Source organism: Bombus bifarius, unplaced genomic scaffold, assembly GCF_011952205.1.
Source record: "Bombus bifarius isolate JDL3187 unplaced genomic scaffold, Bbif_JDL3187 scf7180000007996, whole genome shotgun sequence".
Taxonomy (NCBI): domain Eukaryota; kingdom Metazoa; phylum Arthropoda; class Insecta; order Hymenoptera; family Apidae; genus Bombus; species Bombus bifarius.
The window spans coordinates 3,263,860-3,284,885 of record NW_022884376.1 but is presented as its reverse complement, the minus strand read 5'-3'; the positions used below and the strand labels follow the sequence as shown (position 1 = coordinate 3,284,885).

The window sequence follows — 21,026 nt, the reverse complement described above, 5'->3', positions numbered from 1 at the left end:
CGCACGACGTTTTTTATTTTATATTGTTTTGTCGAATTACGTACCATCCATTTTGTTCTGTTCGGATAAACACCGCGACATTTCACTCACTTGGTTTCACGTTTGTACGAAGGTGCACTGTTGTAAAAAACAAGTTTACGAAAGAAAGATACTTTTCGGACAACCTAATAAAACATCGCGGAGAACACGCACGATATGCAACAAATATATAAAATATCGAAAGTATAATGTTCCTTGCAATCCTCGGAGAACGAAACTTTCTATTATCTCAGTTTTATTTGGTTAGTTGCGTCCGTAAAAATTCGAATCTCCACAAATATCCACAATTAGTAACGTCGAGGCGTTTCCATTATCGAAATGACAATTTCTCGAGGTATGTGATTATGATAGTCACCTGAATAATTCCACCCATGTTCGCCAGTGGATTGGTGAAATAAAATGGATGCTTTTGCCTGTACTGATTCACCATTCGTGTAAAATTCTTCGAGTAAATTGGAGCGCTAGCTACCACGCTGAAGTAGCTGCGATACGCTTTCAGGATCGACGAGTTGGTCTTCTTCTGCCATAAACCACGGAAGTACTTGTCCGGTCGTTTCTCGTCGTATTGCTCGATATCGACACCGACCACCCAGTACTCGCCTGCGGCACGAATTCACGCGATATGCTTTTTTTCTCCGCGGACGAGCATTTAATGAGAAATCTATACAGGATCGTTAGAATGACTCGCGTGGAAAATACGGATAGAAAAGAAAAACGTATGAATTCTTTTTCCTCGAAGGTCTGAATCGCCTGCGCGACAAATAAGAATAATTGTATTTTTGAGATGATCAAGCAGGATGGTTTTAGTAAAGCTTCGAAGACGAATATTAGACTACGATCTAATGACACTGCTCTCTAGTATATGTACCTGATTATGTTACAGCGGATTTATACCTTTTTCCAAGAGCTTCCTTTCGTCCAGAGCCATCAGCAGTCCCATGTGTTCATAGTAATTCCCTAGAATCACGTAAACTGGAACAAAAGCGTCGTACTGTCTCAACGATCGAATTTCATGGATTATTTTCCTTCCTTTACTTGAAATTTTAATGATTCAAGAATTACTTTTTGCCTTCGAGTAATCAACTTTCTCCATAGCTGCTTTTAATAGCCAATGCAGGTCAATTTACGACTATTTTTAACAGAAAATTAAATGTATATCGAGTTATCAGGCAATTTACGCGCCGTATCTATTCACCGCGCGAAATTTCTGCAATCGTAACATGCGGGCTACCGTTCGTGTTCCAAATGTGCTCTTACACAAACTCGATGAAAAATCAAACTGCGGGTACTATATTTTAGACGGTACGCCGTTTGTGATTTGAAAAAAAAAGGGAACGTTAAAAATCATTTCACCGTTACGACGATCGTCGCAAAGTAAAAAAGCAGGTTTTGTCGAACTTGGATAGGCAACACCATTTTTACGTCCTTTCTTCTCTTACGAATTACTAAATCGTTTTATACTCACTTCGCGTTTCCCGATATGTTTCACTGACGTGTTTGTGGAACGGATTAGTCATATGCGTGACGTGATATGGTTCTTCCCAACAACGAAGAAAGTTCACTGTCACACCTGCAGAGTCGAACGACGATAGAATCGTCTCCGCGATCGTTGACATCTTGTTAAATTCGAACAGGGTCGAGTTCATGTACATGAACGTCACCTAAACGTTACAAACGAAGCTACAGGGATGTTGCCAATTTATAATTTTCGAGCGTTCCACGTTACTAGCAACAGTATTTCAAGACATAGGAATTCCAAGCCAATATTCTTCGAAATTCTTATGTTTTGTGAAACGCGTAGCGACGATTCCAAACTTTGCTCGATATTCGGACGAATTGAAAAAAGGAAAAAAGAAAAATCATAACCTATGGTAACTTGGAAGCAAACCTATAGAATCGAGTATAGACTCTAAAATGAAATCTGTTAAAATTTACGGATCGGTCTGACGACTCCTTGCGTCGCGGCTTATTCTACTTACTTTCGTCCAGTTAAATGCCATCAGCACGGAAACGACGGACTTGGAGATTTGCGTATCGGGTGGTCTGGTTCTCGCGAACGTGGGGAATTCCTTTTTGTCGGACGATTCGCGATGAGTACAAAACTGAAACAAAGTTTGCAAATTGATGAACGTAATCGTCGTGATACACCTAATATCGTCTAATATTTCAAACGGAACCACGCGGAAAGATAAATTGCGTGGCTAGTTCCACGTGCGGCAAGCCAGTTTCGAATCTGCATTGAGTTTCTAGGTTGGTCTATTACTAGGTTGGAAAGCGAGGGACACGTAATGCGAGTGATTAGTGTGTCAGCTGGACTCGCAATATAACGGACCAGCGGAAAATCGAACAACAGAGCGAACGAAATCGTATACGTACGATGATTCACGGTTGTCTCGTTTGATACCTGAACTGGATTAATTAATGCAATAGGATATTAAATTTGATAATAACGATAAGGATCGCGAGATCCGATCCAGCTGAAAACGTACGACAAATACAGCACTGTTCAAAGGTAGTTGGATATTTTGTTCTTTATAATCGCTATAGTTACGTGTAATTATTTCTATTCTTAATAAAACTTTCTTCAAACATTTAAAAGCTAGAACTGACACTCACGACAACTCGCCAATTTTCGAACCTTGACAAACGATAACATTTATAAATGGGATAGTAAAATATAATATTTCTATTTCGTTTAATAGGAAATTAAAATTTATATTCCTTCAGATCCCATAAAAAGGTAGTAAATGTTGCCTCTAGTTAGTAATTCACCATTATTCGATAATTATACTTAACGTTATTACAAATTGACAAAAATGTTCATATACTTATGAACGTTAATGTACGTTAAAAATGTAAAATTGATCGGGATAGATAAAGTCGATTAGTTTCTTTCGTTCGACAATGGGGCGAATTATTAAACGCATTTTTATCGTCGGGTCGATTAATTTCGCGCGAGTTCAATCGAAGGCAGTAGCTCGCGTTAAACGATTCGTGAAACAGCGTTCGTATATTTTTCGACACCGCGTCGCAGCCTCGAGGAGGAAAGTAAGTATTCAATGATCTGGATAATTTGCAGGGAAGACGAATGGTTTCTTTTCTCGATTTCCTCGCCCTGCCAGGACAGTCGCGAGACTAAAAAGAATTTAACGAATCGCCGCCAGAAATAGTTTCATCTTTCTTCCCCTTGGCGCGCTTTATCGTCTCTATCTTCCATCCTCTGTTTTCCTTTTCTGCAAAACTTCATTTCTCCAATCGCAGCTTGGCTATAAAACCCATTAGTCATAGTACGCAAAATATACAAACCCGTAATATACAAAAATATATATGACATTTCTAATATAAATTTCTCGTCGCGTGATATTTAGAGAGTGAGACAAATCTCTATTTACTTTATTCATAGAAGCATGAATTCGCATAAATGGATCGGTACGATGACATTTCGAATGTGAAACTTCTAGTACGATATTCGTATATTATATATCGTATTTTGTCAGCGTAACCTAAACATTTTGCCAAAGACAGTATACGTCCAGAATAAACAAGAATAGTATTATATAGCGTTATATGCTTCTCGTTTTCTTCTTCGAAACCTATCCTTTTTTATCGTCAAGAGGCTGGAGAATATTTCTGGAATAAAATCACTACCCTTCCACAAGAATAACAATGCGAACTCTTGATTTACTGCGATTTAAGCAACCATTACTGTATCTCGTACGATTCGTAATTCTTCCACGTATCGTTCATCGCTTACCTCGTACGAAACGTCAAACAAGTCGATTAAATTCGAATATCGTGCAAAATGTTTGGGGCTAACGAGCCTGGAACCCCGGCAGAAGCAACTGGCGAAATATAGAGATAGATAAAAGAACCGAGCTGACCATTCCGTGGCGCTGAATGGGTTAAACGTGTCGTAATCTCAGCTTCGCACATTCGTATTCCTCGGTGGTCGACGAATAATTTATTTCCTCGGTCGGCCCGCCAGCTGCTGGAAGCTTAAACCGCGCATTGCACCGCCAGATCACGTCGATACAAACGAAAAAACGATCGAACGAAACACTTCGGAGACCGTTCGTGCCATTACATAGGGTCACGGTTCTCGATTTAAATGGAACGCAACGTTCGATAAGCTACAGTCGAAACATATACGGTGGAGTTTCGATTAACCAGATAATAGATCTTGATTAATCGGCATACTGCTTTTACCCGGCATAGAAATCATATCGCACGGTAGATACAATTTTTTTAGTTAGTTCTCGATTTAGTTGGGCTACTACTTGGGGCCAAATTAGAAGATTAATCAACGTCCAACCGTACTTTCGGTATTACAAGCCGTGCAACGTTTGTTTTCGGTCGCGTGCTGCGGTCCTTACGATTGTATCTTTCCACGCGAGTAACTTACGATATTGCGAGAAATATAAGAGATCCGAACGAACCAGAAAGGTTTAATGGAAAGGAAAGACGTTAGGAGTGTCCAAGACTCTCAGTGGTACTTGATCTTGTCGATATACGAAGAAACCGCGATAAAAGTAGCATCGAGCTGAAAGCATGCACACAGCAAACTTGCTACTCGACCAAAGTGCTCCTAAAGCTTAGGGCACGCGTTCCGTTAAAAGAAGAGGAGCCTCGTGTCGAGGGAAGCTTTTCCTAGATTTCTGTTCGACTGCATTCGTACTACGAACTTTTCGTGGCGATACATTCGTCGTTACGCAACCGAGAAAGCATTTCGTACTAAAGAGCACGCGAGCGAGAGCATTCTTCAACGTTTCCATATTCGTTTCCCCTCTTTCTCCAGCTTTTAATTCGTCGCGTTACCAGTTTTGCGGACGATAAGCATATCGAAGAAAGAGGTTGATTCTCTATAGTTTCTCTTATAACAGGGCTTCTCTTTCGTATAAGTAGATTCAGTCGGTAGAGTTCATTTAATCAAACGCGAACTAATATTTCGTTACGAAATTCTATCCTACTTTTTCCATTTGTTAGAAATAATACGAGAAATTTTATCGACGAAAGGAATAACTATTTTTTATTCAATTAGTAAAGTAAATAGAACTATTTAATCAGAAATTAAATAGTTCGTTATTGAATTCTTCATCGTCAGATTACATCGCCGAAGGGTTAATAGAGAACAAAGTGGAATCGTTTCAGTTGACTCACGAACACACAGATTCGCGAGATAGACACGCGCATACACGCACCGGAATTCTTTGTCAAGGCTAAGAAAGAAAGAAAAAGCTACTTACGTAAGATATCATTGGAAGGTTGAACGCCGCCGCCATTCTGCCCTCGTGGATGCAAGTTTCCTGAGGTCCTATGTAAACGCTGATATTCTTCGTCCAGAGATCGGCGGTCATCAGGATGCTGGTCTCCTCTTCGCCATAAGTTTCCGCGACCAGGAAGTCGAGCTTGTGTCCGCGTCGACCGAGCTCACCTGCGTTCACCTACCAACCCAAGCAATATATATATATCCTACATTCTTCTCGTGGAATTAATTAAATTCAATCCCATCCTCGCGGCTCTACTTCTCCGTGTCGTTCAAAGTGAATTCTACTTTCGCGCTAGCTATCTCAGAATTTCCTTCCAGCTAAAAACGAGAAGATTATTCCAAGCTAATTTTCTCGATAAGGCATTCAGGCGTTCGCGACGAAACTTTTTTCTCGAGAAGAGAGATTTGTCTGGATTTTACCAAGAATATGTTGCGATAAGTGGAACAGAGGGATTCCAAAGTTGTATCGTTGTTAATTAGGTACTTCCGTGCTAATTGTGGTCAGTCTCGAAGCATTCGAGGAAAAATATGCGGTTCGGTTACCTCCTCCACGGCGAGCGATATGGCGCCGGATATCCGGTAACCAGGACGCTGATACTCCAAGTCGCCTGGACGTCTTTTCGAACCGGTGATGTACCCGAGGGTGAATGTCTCGGCGTAGGCGCCCTTATCGAGTAAAATGTGGATCGCCGTTAGTAACAGACAAGCCCTCTCCACGTTTGCCAGTAGCATGCCCAGTTGCCGAACCTTTGCAAATTGATTTCATTTATTTGTCATTACAGTCTTGTACTAACCTGACTCGTTATAATTTCCATCCTGCAATCTTCTTTATGTCTTTGTATAAAATATATAAAGACAAAATTACAGCTCGTTTCGAATTTAATTTATCATAATTTTCGTTCTATTCAATTTTCATGTCTTTTTTTTTCTCTTTAAAGGATGTTGTACGCAATAATCAAAAAGCTCTGCCTTTAAAGTGTACCGTTTGCACTTAACGGAAGCGAATCTTTCGTACATGCACTACAAGCGATCGACTGCATCGAGCTTCTGTTTGCAAGTGGTATCCGATAAAAGCACAAGCTCGCCGGCGAAAGATATAGAGAAGGTAATGGATGAATCCAGTAAGCTCGACGGGGTTGCAATAAACACCATCGATCTCCAACGGTGTGCCACACTTCCTCTTCCTACTATTTCGCTTTTCGTTCACCGCTAACTACCTGCTACCAATGTCCTTCTTCCGCCTAAACTATTGTGTTACCGAGCGGTGGACCTCGACACCTTACAAAAGAGATACGTTTCTCGTGATCGATCGAACCGCGTTTCATCCACGTACGAAGGTTTCAAATCGAATTTGACTTCGCCTTTCCGATATTGCAGCATCGAGCACGCCCTTACGATGTTCCCTCGCTCGCCCAATTTTCTTACATTTCCTTTGTTCGACGATCGAAACGCATCAAGCCGTTCTTTGTACGAATATTTCACAAATGAAAACTGCGGAGTATTTCCTATTTCTTATAGGAGAATAAAAAATACTATTCGCCGTATATATATATAAAACGCTAACGTTAAAACGCTATTTTTTAAGCATAAAATTAGAAAATTAATAAAATTAATTTCTCCTGTGATCTTCAAATGTAATGGAAGCTGAATCGACGTTCTCACGAACAGGAAAACGATGCCTCGCTTGTGATTCAGATGGCGGCAAAGCCGACGTTGTTAATCAATGGCGGTGACTCAACGCATCGCTGTCATTCCTTTCTTTTTCTACACTGTCGTATCGTCGCGACGTACGATCGCGAAATCCTTTCGTCTTCTTCTAAGTACCGACAATCTACTGTCTTACGTAACTGCAACTTGCGAACACATTTAAAATTCTGTCCAACGACCTCGTCGGTTTTTGACGCGTTATTAAAATAGAGCACTCATAATAGATCGAAGCGAGGACCGATGTTCATCGACGCAATTCCTACGTCCACGATGGACATTGAAACGCGACTAAGAGAATGGTAACAAAATTAGAACGCGACTTGTGCACGTCAGCCACACACGGATTTCCTATTAATCCTCATGCCGTTCGACCAGAAAACTTTCGACGAAATTTCAAGTTGAAACACTCGAGAAACAAAATACACCAACGTAGGATTATTTGAGTTATCCGAGCTTCAACGTCTTGGGATTTAATCTCCAACCTGGAAATAGACAGCGAAATAGCCTATAGAAATAAAATAGTGTAGACGAGCTACTGGATTACGATAGTTACAAATTGAGAATATTAACATCGATCGAGGAAACGTAAAAAAGCTATCGAGTTGTCGATGTTTCGCAGCTTACCACGCCATTAATAACGAGTCAACAGCTTGTTTTCGAACGTAGATCGCTTAAAAATCGTTCATAACCGAATTCGGCAAATTGATTAGCTTCGCTCGAATAATCTTGTTTCACCCTGCAAGAAATTGCGAACGAAAATCGATGGCGTTGTACTCTTTCTCCTTCGGGTTCGACTTCGACATGGTGATAAATGCGCCGTAACTTTCAGCTGCCCCAATGGTAATTAACGAGGTGTGCGGGGTTATTAAGCGCACGCGAAAACGGGGGCGGCTAAGAAATTAATTTTCAGCGGGTGGACTGTCACAGTCGGATCGATAATTTCGTACGTGGCAAGGAATAAATCGGTTAAGCGTTTCCATCGGTCGAATATACCTTTTAATGGCTGCCGACAATTAAACAGATAAAAATCTTGACAGGGTATCTCGTTTGGACTCTGGCTATGAAGACTTCGTTCTCTTATCGAGAGATTTATCTCCCAGTCTGGTTGTATTGTTCGTGATTTTTTCTTTTTTTTTTTTTTTTAGTCAGTTTAAAAGCAATCGGGCCGCGAAATCGACTTTGACTACCGTTTTTCATTCGATATTTTATATTTCGTTTCATCTGCATGATAAGCGAGAATCAATTAATCACGCGATATCGTTCCATTGAATTCACAGGCTAGTTTTATTAAATTTACTCCGATTGTTTCGGTTCGAATAATTTACGAAATGGTAGATTCAACGGTGTGAAATTTCCAACCAGCGACCCTATTCGCGGCGACGCGAAACGACGAAACACGAGCCGCAAATCTTCCATCGTGTTACATTGACGGAACGTTTACTTACCACCGAGACTCTAATTAACTTTGAAACTGATTCGTACAAATTTCCGTTTGACGCGTTGCAAGGCACGTGGCTCAATTAAGTCGGATACATGACGTCTTACTAAGAATATCTCGGTACTCGTTTACCGCTACCCACGTTCATTTATGCGTCGCGATGCTCCAACGTTACGTGTCCTTAATTAGTAAAGAATTATCGCCCGGTTGCAACTATCGCCAAGGCGAAATCGAATCTGCTGTTGCGACGAATCGTAATCTCTTCATTATATTCCCTTGGTGGCTGGAACAAACGACGGGCATTAAATTCGAGGTAGAAGACGTATCGAGCGTGCCTATACGTTACGCTTGTGTCGTGAGAGACTGGCGTGAATCTTGCGTAGCTGGCTGACTTTTGCGCCTTCTTTTACTCGGTGAATGCTTGTACTTTTTATTTTTCCTCTTCGCTTTATTTCACTCCCTTTTCTTTTTTCTTCTCTTCCTCTTCGTTTTCTTATTCTTTTTCGTCCTTTCCCTGTTTTCATAATAGCGTTTAAATACACATGTTCTCTTTCTCTCACCGCGCGAAAGAAATCGTGAGAGCCGTATCGAGATGGAGGTCGTAAACAGACGCGATATTAAAAGGCCGCAGAAACAGATTTATGGCGTCGTGAACAATCGTCGATATAGTTACGCTCATGGTGGCGAGCTTCACAGCCAACGCTAAGAGCCGGATCTTTAACACATTCTTAACGAAGCTCGCGTTTTACTCCACCGGCAACAGGTTAATCGTTCCTTTTAACGCGTTTCAAGCCTATCGAACGAGGGTGTGGAAAGAAGCTTCTTTCTTTCAAAATATTTTTCCGCCCTCTACTTCTTCTCCTCTGTTATTTTATTTTTTAACTCTGTTTCCCTCGCTTCCTCTTTAGACCGCTTCTTTTTTTTTTTTTTCTTGGAATATTTCATTCGTAAAATGTATGGAACACGTGAAAATATAATGCAAGAAATGGTAGATTTTTAGAGGCGAGATCAAGGAATTTTGGTGGACGATTGTTCTTTCGAATGCAATTGCGCGAAATGATAGAGGTCGTTTTAACAAGCGACAGGTGCTGGTTCGAAGCGACGGACATGGAAACCTGTACGGGAACTTCGTAATGTGGTATTCACCGCGCGTATTTCCGCTTGTCCCGGATAAATTTCCCGCCCTTATCTCGCGCCGTGCTAAATAAATATTCCACCTAACGCGTGCTTTATCGCGGAAGATCGCGAGTCGTAACGTACGTGCCGTGCAATATCGTCAGAATTATATTCCTTCCGTTCCGTTTCTTTTTCATCGTCTCTGTTCGAACAGCGGATAATAGGCAAATTTTCCGGAAACAGCGGCAACTTCCGTCGTTTTCGATAAACTTCGAGGAACGATAACGTACGGATCGAACGAGTATGAGAAACTTTGTGATTCGTGAGCGAAATACCGCGCAAGAATAAGGACGATATTCAATAAAAACATATACGGGCTATGCCGTGTATAAAAATCCATGTGACTGAAAAAAATACTTAGTAGCCAGTTCTTATATTAGGTTGGTGCATATGAAATTTCGTTTCTTTGAAGTTTAAATTTGACGAAAATATCGCGCGTTAAATTCCGTCCTATCTTCAATCACCAACCACATTAAAGTAAACTCGATGTCACGTATAACGTAATTCGAAATCACATAAATTCGATGTTGAGAAGATTTACAGATAATAAAGATATCAAAACCTCATTATCGATGCTAAAAGTGTCGTGAAAGTCGCAGGAAACATAAATTTTCGGCAGGGTGAAGGAGTCCCCTGTTCTACATAAATAATTTTTTAATCGAAAGAAACCGCGATACTTTCTTTTTAAGAATTTTCGGATTCTCCGATCGACTTTACAAATTCGCACCATTGTTCTTCGATCTTCGTTCTCGTTTCTTAATTTTTCTTTTAGAACAAATCGTTCGAAATTGTTCAGCTCTGGACGGTTCGAACGATCCAAATTTCCTGCGACTCCGTAACAAATTTTCAGCCTCGAGACCATCGTCATTTTCCTTCGTCAAAGCCAACAGGAAGAGTCACCGTTTTCACATTTGGCATTCGTTTTCATTCGCGATCGCCGGTGAAAAGTTAGAGGAAAGGCGTTTTCGAAATCCGCGGCCGACTCGCCAGCTGACGAAGGTCGGCGAGAGAAAGTAAATGTACCTGGTTGTAGCACGTTTTTATTACTATTTCCTTGAGGAGTCGCGGTATCGAGCGCCTCGGGTATTCTTCGAGCACGTTACAATTCGCCATGGTCTCGCGCCAATGTGCCTTCTACGCGTCTACACGCGTGTGTCCGCTTAAGCTATTACATATGTGGAACACGTTTGTTCATACTGCTGACTATATTTAGAAGTTTCTCGAAAGCGAACGTTACACGGTGAACCGTGCATAAGGAAAAGCCCCGCGAAATCTGGAGTAACGCTCTGGGTGTGTATACGCAAACTGTAAACGTTCGTTCGCGCGTTTATGACGGCGACGCGCGTCGTCGTTTCGTTGACTAGATCAATATTGAGATTTAACGCGTAACAAATACATATTTTGCTCCGGCTGTTGCAAAAGATTGCAACGTACCTACGCGATGACATTTCATTTTTAATGAAATATCGCGCGAAATATTACGTCGGTGATTTTTTACTTCGTGAGATTTATCCTATTTTAATGATTCTAAGAGATTTGGTAAAAAGAAATTTAACGAGTCAGCGATGCCAGTGAACGCGTTAAAACGGATATCGTGCGATTTCCGTGTGGAATGGAAATTATTTAACGCAGTAGCGAACGCATTGATCGATTAAATCTCGTCATTATCAACCTCGAAAGGTATGGTCCGATCAAAAGAAATAAACGATACGGGATAGAGGGATCGTAGAAAGAAGAAAAGGAAAAAAATATACGACGAAGGTTAAATCGTAAGGTTCGCGGAGCATGTTGCGTGTCAGGGACCTTGTCATGCTGCAACTCGATGGAATCTGATAAAGTCCATCGAGCGGGATAGGACACTCTCTTTTGTCGGCTCCTTTTTTATAACAATTTTTTACGAGAACAAGCAGCCCAGCTTCTGCGAATGCTATTGGATAGGGACTCGCATGACCCACGGTTGGCCGTGGTTTCATACAACTACGAATGACAAAAGAACGGTCTCATAACCCGCAAAATACGAGAGCAGCCGCGTCCTTTCTCCGCCAATTTGCAAACGGTGTATCCTTGAATTCTCCGAATTAATTTCTTCGAATTACCGGAGCAGCGCAAGAAATAGAAACCAAGCGTCGAGAAATACGACTCGGCGGTTGATCGCGTTCGATTCGAAGGTAAAAGTAATCACGAAGAATGATTTGCGACGGGGAATCTCGACTACAGACCGGCAGAAAGTGACTCGATGCGATCATGGGGGCCGACTTTCGAAAAAGGTGATCTCGGTATCTGTGTCACATGGTGTTACATAGAGAATTTTAGGCACGCCTCGATTCGGTTGCGTCAACGGGTTATACGAAGCCACGAGTCTCGAGCTGCCCGATTCAATTTCTATTCGTTCACTGTTCGACGATCATTTTCTAATTAGACGAGCTCGTCAAGTAGGAATGGCGGATGATCGACGCGCGCATAATCGTTGGATAAACTCGACAACCGTCTGACGAATAATTTATGAGACTACATTAATCATACCGTGAGTTACAAGTGTCATCGACGAGTTAAAGATAGCTTTGACGAGTGTCGCGAGACCATCCTTGCTGCCAGACAACAATAAATCCTGCCGCAGTAAGATCGGCCGTGATGGCGAGATCTAGAGCAAACAGCGAAGGCGTTGCTCGATTGTGTGCAAATCGAAATAGCGGTCGCCGATACGCGAGATACACGCTCTATTTTCGTGTTATTGGACCTTCCGTTTATTTTCGTAGACAGGCTAGGGCAAATCACCGAAACGCTGTTTGTTTCTATTCCGCGTCGAAAGGTCACGCCGAGTGCCACCTCGTGTATTTTCCGAACTTCTTCACGCCCGCTGCTCGCAACTTTCAAAAAACTGCAATCTCTTTTCATCACCTTGGCTGAGTGTATTCCTCTGTACGCGAAATTTTTTATCTCGCGCTATTTGTCTTCCTGCGTTGGTCGTTGACTCGTTGTCGTCCTTTCGTTTACCTTCTCCTCGTTTCGACGATGAACCGACCGATCAGAGACGAGAACGAGGTATCGCCGGTAACTAGACTGAAACTTCTCCGATTTCTGTCCTATGTTTACGCGCGGTATTGCCAAGCACCCACGCGGATACCGTGGATTTAACGCTCGACTTCTCTTTGTTAGATGTTTCCTCGTTTCAATTCTAAAACAATTTATTACTCTGTCAGAGATATGATATGTAATATCTACTCTTGCGCTGTTGCACTTAAACGACGATTTTCAAATTGCCATCGTAACTTCTTCGCGTTGAAACTCGTTTCTATTGTATATTCATAAATCCTAAATTCCGCGTATCGCATAAATTCCAGAATTTGTTCCTATCGAAACTTGTTTCTAGCGTGCCTACTCGTAACAGACCTATCGCACGGCAATGCGATCGTTCTAGCTAGTCACGAATTTCTTTGCGCGTTCGATACATAGGACAAACGTTTCACAGCACAATTTCACATTTAGCCCGCGTATCGGCACGGGATCTCGGCAAACGAATAATAAGAAAACATCACGAACGTATTTCTCGATATATCCAATGAAAGCAAATTAAAGCGAGTATCACGGTATGTAATTTCCATTAAAATTCGATGTGTCCGAAAATTCGATATCATTCGGACGGATCGAAAGAATTTCGCTCATTAACGATAAAGACGAAAGTATCTCAATTAAAGAGCGAAAACGTTGCGGAATCAAAGCAGGTAGAGCCTTTACTTTGAGAGCACCGCTTCGCACCGGCTCCGGCTAAGCGCCTCGGTTTCTCGGAACGCTTACATCCTCGTAAATATCTGCACGTCGAAGTTGGTTAATACACTTTCGAACGAGTCGGCGGAAAGGGACGCAGGTGACGGTAAGTGGTTTCCTCCGACTTCTGACACCGTTCGCGTTAAAAGGTTCAATCGTTCGCGGTTGTCGACGTTCGATTTTCGAAATTTCGACCGCCCCGTCAGAAACAAGATTGGCTACACACTCACGAGACCCTATTCATGATTTATCGGGCCAAGTTTTCGTCGGCACGTGGCAACACTTGCCCGCCGCCAGTCATTCAGAACTGGCTAGAGTCCTTTCCACGTTGTCCCGATCACCTTTCCCCCCTTTCGATCACCTACCACCGTCCCATTCCAATCGCCTTCTTTTCTATTCTTCTTTTTTCGCCAGCCTACGCTCCTCCGAACATCGCGGACCTTGCCTCTCTATTTTCTCTAACCTGTCTCTGGTATCGTGTTTGTGCGCGTTGTTTTTTGGCCTACTTCAAACGGTACGTAGAAGCTCGACATGGAATTTTAGGGAGTCGCAATGCAAACGAACGTTCGTACGCAGACACGTGTATGCTAATATTTGATAGAGATAGAAATGCGTGAATTAAAAATCGTGGAGACAGATTTTGTAACAATGCGTATACTGATAGAAACGAACGCGTTCTTTATAGACGAACGCGTGCGTTTTAGTATCCAATGCAGATTAAAGTACGTGGATTAACCATTTTCCGAGTACATGTTCTATTAGCGTATTGTTCGAGTGGGTGTTGCGATTTGTCACGCGTTAGAAAAACAGAGGCAATTTCAAGGAGTTGCAGTAGAAACGGACGTCAATTCACAGACACGTATGTATTTCAATATTATGCGAAGATAGTAGCGCGTTGATGAAAAATTGTATCTGCGCACGTTGTATTAGCTCATATATTACGGTTATGACTTTCGAGCGAAAGAAAAAGAAACACTTTGCTACGAAGAAAATCGAACGATACGCCTGTTAGCTTATTTTACATTGATCGAAATGTTTCATTAAAATCTTCGTTATAATCTTCTTCTTTCTCAATGAATTATCACGCTTACCTGTGTCGTCGTATTCCCGTGTAATTATACTTTGTCAGAGACAGACGATTCTCAGCGGAACACCAGAAGTCGTACGGACACGCGAAATTGCATTCCTGGAAAAGAAAGAGCGCGCAATGGACACCAGTGGCACCACGTCGATCGCGATACCGACACCGTGGAAGATAATTAAAGCATTCCAAGCGATGGCGAACTAGAATCTCCGTAATTTAAATTCGTGACTGTCGCGTGGTCCACGTGAGACAGCGTGCAAGAACGCAGCCCGTAATCGTTACGGTGTATCAAAGAAATAAAAAGCACCGGTTACGGCTATTTTCCTATCTATTTCACAGATTCGTTCGCTATATCCCATTGAAGAAGCTTCATGGGAAGAATAACAAACAAACAGACAGGAGGAAAAAAACCAGAAGTTAGGAAAGTAGAGAATGATTTTTCTAAATTACCAAAGATAAGAAACAGCGCAAGGAATGATGTAACGCGCGATGAAATCGTGATGGAAAAAGACACTCGACGGAACGATCGAGAACTATATTTGTCGAAGACGGTAGAGAATTTAAATTAAAACGACCGTCCCGCCGGTACGAAGAGAACGACGTGAGACCGGCGGTCGACAGTGATCGTAGGCGCGCGCGGCCAGACTGACTTCTCTCTGCTCGTCCTCTTTCCCTCGTAGCTCGTACGTCGAGCGTCGTCGCCGTCGGCGTCGTCGTCCCATTCACAGTCCCCGACGCTACTTCGACGCGGTGATATGTTGCCCAGGCGCATGAGCACTAGCCGCGAAAACGATTCGAAAAAGGGGGAGGCGCGCGGAACTCGACCGACTGGACTGTTCCTTTCGATTGCCGGCAATCGTCGTCTTTTTAAGGATCTTTCGCGTTACGTTCGATATCCATTCCCTCGCGATCTCGTCGTTAGGACATCGACCCGGCATTGACATATTTGGATACTGTTTATAGTTATAGTTAATATTCAAGGTTAGAACTTTTTAGAAGTAATCGAAACAAAAAGCATAGAGAAAAACGTGTAACGCAACGAGAGATACAAACTTTAATCAAAAGCTTTTAAAAATCTGACCTATCCGCAGTTATTCGTTCTAACAACTCTGGTAGTTGTAACTCGAACATACGCGACAAACAACGTTTGCAACTGAAAATTAAATTAAATTCTCTTGGCCCATTGCACAACGCAAAGTCGAGAATTCTAACGCGCCCGAAAGGAGATGAAGATTTAAGACGTTCCATTCGTGCCGATTTTCTGGGAGCGAGCTACCAACCGGATGGAAATAAAAATTCATGTTCCGTCGCGACGATCCGCGAGAGCTCGCTTCTCCGAAAATTTCCCCGATCCTCGAAGCCTCGTGGATGACACCGTAGCACCAGAATTTTGTCAACCGCAAATAAAACCATGCCTTATCCGATGGTAGAGGGATTACGGAAGAAAGTCGGCCCATTTTTGGCCACCGTCCGACGTTTGAGAGAACGAGGCAGCATAGAGCGAAAGAGCTGCTCCCTGGTGAAACAGCGCATCGTGTTCCCTTCGAGTATCTAATCCAGCGTCGACGAGTATTCAAGCTCGCGTTTGCATCGACGAGGCTGAAACTTTCGACTCTCGTTTCATGCTACGTCCGAAAGTCAACGAGCGCGTACATACGATCTCGTTTTCTGTGTCTGCGTCTATACAAGTTGATCTTCACGCATGTACGTGTCAGTGGATCTATGCATGACAAGAGATTATTAACATCAAGTTATACCGGTGCAAGTGATATTGTCCCGGTTTGACGTCGAATGATATCGACATTCCTGTCGGAATGAATTTATACTCGATGGAGTCTGTTTCTGGTATTATTCCATGCCACGATTATGCGTTTTGTACGAAACGTTTTGAAATTTCATCCGCACTGGAATAGGATCGGACTATCGCGATTATGTCGGTAAAATTTGAAGCCGATTTAAAAATGTATATAGAAGTTGGAAGATCGTAACAATAGGGCGTATCGTTACAACGCTAACGAAATTTCAAAATGCTTCCTACGATATATACGAGAAGATGCTCCGTGATAAGCGCACAAATATTTCCATGACCCACTGTATCTTCTTGATACGTTCCAGATTCTAGTCTATTCTTTCGTTCTTCTCTAATGCTCTTGAGAAAACGTGGGAACCCAACGCTCCTACCAGGCACAAACAAATCTTCGCGCGCTCAGATTACAGATGAAATATTTGCCAGGCAGCTGTCGTATATTTTAAAACTACAAGAAGTCTAGAGCACCAAAGGCGTGCAAAATATGAAATTATGGTTCATCCGGCTTTACCGTCTTCTTCGCTGCTCCATTAAACATCGCCGATCTTGGGAAAGAAGGGCAAAAAAGTTCGCTGACAGCAACGGCCGAAACTTCGAATTTTTACGCTCCGCAGATAAATCTTGCCGGCCATATTTTTCCACGCGAGAGCGTTCTCCTTTTTGAACGCGAAGCCGAAAAAGCGCGATTGATCGATGGTGTTCGGTGGATCGGCTCGTGAAATTTTTCAGGTCCTGGTCGATCGAATTCGCCCACGAAATACTCGCTGTCACGTTGATCTCACGCGAAGTTTCGTCGCGATAGATCGACGAGGAAGGGGAGAAAGGAGGCGGAGTACGGTACTGCAGGCGGATAACCCTCTTTTTTCGCATCGTCCACCGATTATGCATTACGCAAGTGCGTAAGAACGCGCGGAACTCGCGCGTGACTTGCTTTGGAGAAAGGTGCTTCTACGTACTCGCGGGGACAAACCGTGCCCCTCGCCGCGAAACACATCGTGAATCCACTTCTTTTTCCAACTGTATTTCTGTCTACTTTCACGTAACACACGGCCCTTGTCCTATCGTAACTAAAATCCGAAATTTCCTGAAAACTCGTAGCTCGTGCGTAGTTCGACCCGAAATCGGACCGGTACCGCGAGTCGAAATTTATCGCCGGTTGAAATTTATCGCGAATGTCTTTCGAAGGCTCGTGGTTCTTTGGCTCCGAGCTCTTTTAAACGCCCGACCGGTGAAATTTACTGTAAGGACCCGTCTCGTTCGTTGCCCCAAGACAAATAATACCTTCTTTCGTAATTAACTTAACAAAGCATCTTTATTTCGCTTGGCCTCGTTCGTTTCTAATTTTTCAACGGTAATGGCCGAAGGAACGGAAGAATGGCAAATGAAAGAGGAAAGGGAGAAAACGATTTCGAATTCAGCCCAGTGACGCGATTAAAATATCGCCAAGCCCAACGGTGAAACGAAGAAAAAGTCAATCATCCGGCGGGCGTGAAAGTTCTTCTCGAGATTAGCCATACGCCCTTTCACGCTCGATCGAGGTAAATCACGCAGTTAGCATGGTAATCGCGTCTCCATCGTCGAGGAACGCGTCGTGAGTAAGACCTCGTGCGCACAACCTCATCCGCGATTTTTCTACCGAGCCAAGCGAGAAGAGGAGCGGCTCGTCCTCGGGATCATTGTCGCGCGACCTAGTTTTCCACACGGTTAATTAAATCTTTTTTTTACCCGGACGGCTCCAATCGAAATCGGGCCACATGGGGTGGGACCGGCCATTAAACGCTCGTTACGCCTCGTTTTCATGCCGATAGCACCGTCGAAAGTGTATAAAAAAGAGCAAATTCCGTGTAATTGCCATCCCCATCTCAGGCAATCGTCGATCTTGTTACACGAACGACAAAGCGACACGACCACCACGACGATCTTTCATCTCCTTCTGCGCTGCTTGTTTGTTTTTCCATCCCATTAAATTGCTTTTTCTTTTCCTCTCGTTTACCCTTTTTCATCGTTCATTTTTATTTTCTTTTTCGATCGAGGTTGCACCTAGTCTACTCACGAACGTCGAGAGGCTTTGAGAGGTTCTATTTGTTTCGATTTTACGATTTTCGTTTCTTTTTGTCTGCTTCATAGGTGTTTCTCTAATGTGTTCGTTTTATTTGTCGAGTTTACAAGATCGTATCGGCAGCGATACAGAATTTAGTTATTTTTACGTTTGCCGAGTTATATAGGTCAAGATACGCCATAAATTTCGTGTATTCTTTTTCTTTTCTTTTTCTTATGGGACGATCACCGTATCGTATTTTAAAATCAATTTATCGATACTCGTTGCACTAAAACTACACGCGACGAATTATCGGGAAAAAAATCTGCGAAATAACCTAGTTATATTTAACGACGAAAGAGAGCAGCAGGTGGAGCGGAGCAAAGTAGCCAGTTAAGAGTGGCAAATTAAAAGACAAGTGAGCCTTCGGGACAAAATTCAACTTTGTGACAAGTATAACGACACAAAGATTCATCGATCATCATACGTGATCGGCTTGTTAAACAAAGCTGCTATCGTAGTCATCGATCTGGTTTCCGTATGTAGAATGAAGTTGTTGTTGATCGAACGAGACGAAGAAGACGACGAAGAAGGAGAGGAAGAAGCAAGAAAGGAACGATCAGCGGTTCAGAAGCGTTCTCACGTAAAAATACTCGCGTTAATTTCATTGCACGCGTTAATACATGCTCCGAAATGGTTCGCTTTCCGATCCTTCGTAATTACACCGATTATCCGTGGTGAGCGTGCATGTCCAGCCATTTTGAACATAAATTACTCGCGATCACCGATACGTCCCTGCATCGGTAGAGAAATAAAAGAAATCGCGATGGAGTACGTGACCATCGAAAGGTTCTGCCCTTTTTACCGATACTTTCTCGACGTTTGCAACTGTTCCCGAGTTGGCTCGGGGCCAACAATCATTTTATTATCGCAGTTTGCACCGCACGGGACTGGCTAACCACGTTGGTCGTTAGTATTTTGTTAGAGGTTTTCCCGGCTTAATAAATTGGATAGCATGGGACAAGTTCGAATTCACGATGTCGTTTCGCCTATTCGTTAGAAAAATGGAGCAACGAGATGGTCGCGACCGAAAATTCCACCGGTCTCGTTGCTCTTCCCTTTGTAACTCGTATAAAACTGGCCGCAATTTAAAAACTACTTTACGAAACAACGTTTTAATTTCGGAATAATAGTTTTCGCTTAACGGTATCAATTTTTATCGCCGCATTAACCCGATAAGAAATTTCTGGCGAAGCGTAATTCTTGCGGTCGTAGCTTTACGACCGTGAAACCACAGACCCATTCAGGTTCTCAGAACCTACGCAATTATGTCTAATTCGCGATACATTCGTCTTATTTTTTCCTTCTTCGAGGATTTATCGGGATACACTGGGAAGTTTGGCGTTGAGCGTTCTTCACGGCAAAGTGGCTCGACTTTGTATGAAATTATCGATGTGGTTAAAGCTGTGAAAGACTATTAAAGGTGCTCGAACGACACCTGTTGCTCCACACCGAGTCTCCAACAGAAATTTCGTCGAGTCCGCTTTTCCATGGATTTCGATGTCGCTGCCAATATTTCACCTGGATAATTGTAACCTGCCCGCGGTCCTCGTAAACGTCGTTTCGTGAGAATTACGCTTGCACGTATATTGATAATAACACCGCTGCCACGTAATAACTTGGCAATACGTTTAATTTTCGCGATACTTGCCCCACCATCTCTTTACCCCGTGTACGTTTTACCTTACGTTTGGATTCTCGTTGTACGTCAAGACACGGATTCCACGAATAAAACGCCTGGAGCTTCGTCGCGATCCTGTATCTTTCGTATCCGTGCTTCGCGTAGTTTCAAAAGTTATTTAATAAGGACCGTTCGACGGCTGATGGCTAGGCGAAACTTCTGCCCGTTTTGCTGTCGACCTTCGCTCACGAACGTCTCTTCTTTATGTTTTCTCACGATGAAAATGCTTCCCCGGGAACGGAAGTCACGGACGAGCTTGATTAAAACTCCTTCCATAGCCTCCTTTTTTTTTCCTTCTAGAAAACGTCTTTTCCTGTTTTTTCATTAGACTCGGACGATATCGAAGCGGTGCGCAATAAGAAATTGAATTCCAGATGGAAACATCGCGATAGATGAGTTTTTCTAGAGCTTCTGGCAATTTGAATTTCTGCTTCTTAAAAAAAAAAAGAAAAAAATTGAACGAGGATCGAATATTCATATCACTGTAGAGCTTCATTTGTTGGAACGAAACTTCAGCGTCTGACGAAATGAACTCCTGGTGACTGAATCTACTTATATGGACGCGAACTCATTGCGCACGAAGCACCGTGCTAGATGCGTTTTTCCGAACTTTCTACTAATTTAAACTTCTCCTTCTCGACCAAATTTAGACTTATCGTAGATCAATAAGAAAGAATCTCAGATTTCTTAAACTTATTCTCTAATATAATTAGTATCGAGACCGAATAATTTTATGAAATCGACGATGCTACTACTACTACTATGTTACCATGCTACTAATGCCACTATCGCGACATAAAATCCAAGATTCCAATTGTCGTTAATAATTACTCGATGTCAATTAACGGCAAAAACGATCAAAGAGCCACAATGAAAGGATCGAGACGCTCTCTGAGCACAATAGCAAAGTCGACGGCATATTTAATTTCCTGTCGCCGGAAACTCGGCAAAGCAAACAAGGATCG

General features: G+C 42.7%; 1 protein-coding gene across 2 annotated transcripts in view; it reads right to left on the bottom strand.

Annotated features, from left to right (window-relative positions):
* Positions 1-15,135, bottom strand: part of LOC117206021 (receptor-type guanylate cyclase Gyc76C-like) — a 100,540-nt gene extending 85,405 nt beyond the window's left edge. The window contains exons 1-8 of one of the 2 annotated variants that reach the window (XR_004487328.1): positions 14,926-15,135; positions 14,483-14,577; positions 5,849-6,052; positions 5,283-5,480; positions 2,019-2,141; positions 1,505-1,700; positions 934-1,011; positions 395-639 (exon numbers count right to left, since the gene is read on the bottom strand). The gene's annotated coding sequence lies outside the window, so the exon portion shown is untranslated. Of the gene's footprint in view, positions 1-394; positions 640-933; positions 1,012-1,504; positions 1,701-2,018; positions 2,142-5,282; positions 5,481-5,848; positions 6,053-14,482; positions 14,835-14,925 lie in introns of those variants that run through there. The other variant, XR_004487329.1, reaches the window with a different exon arrangement.
* Positions 15,136-21,026: the final 5,891 nt, after the last annotated feature.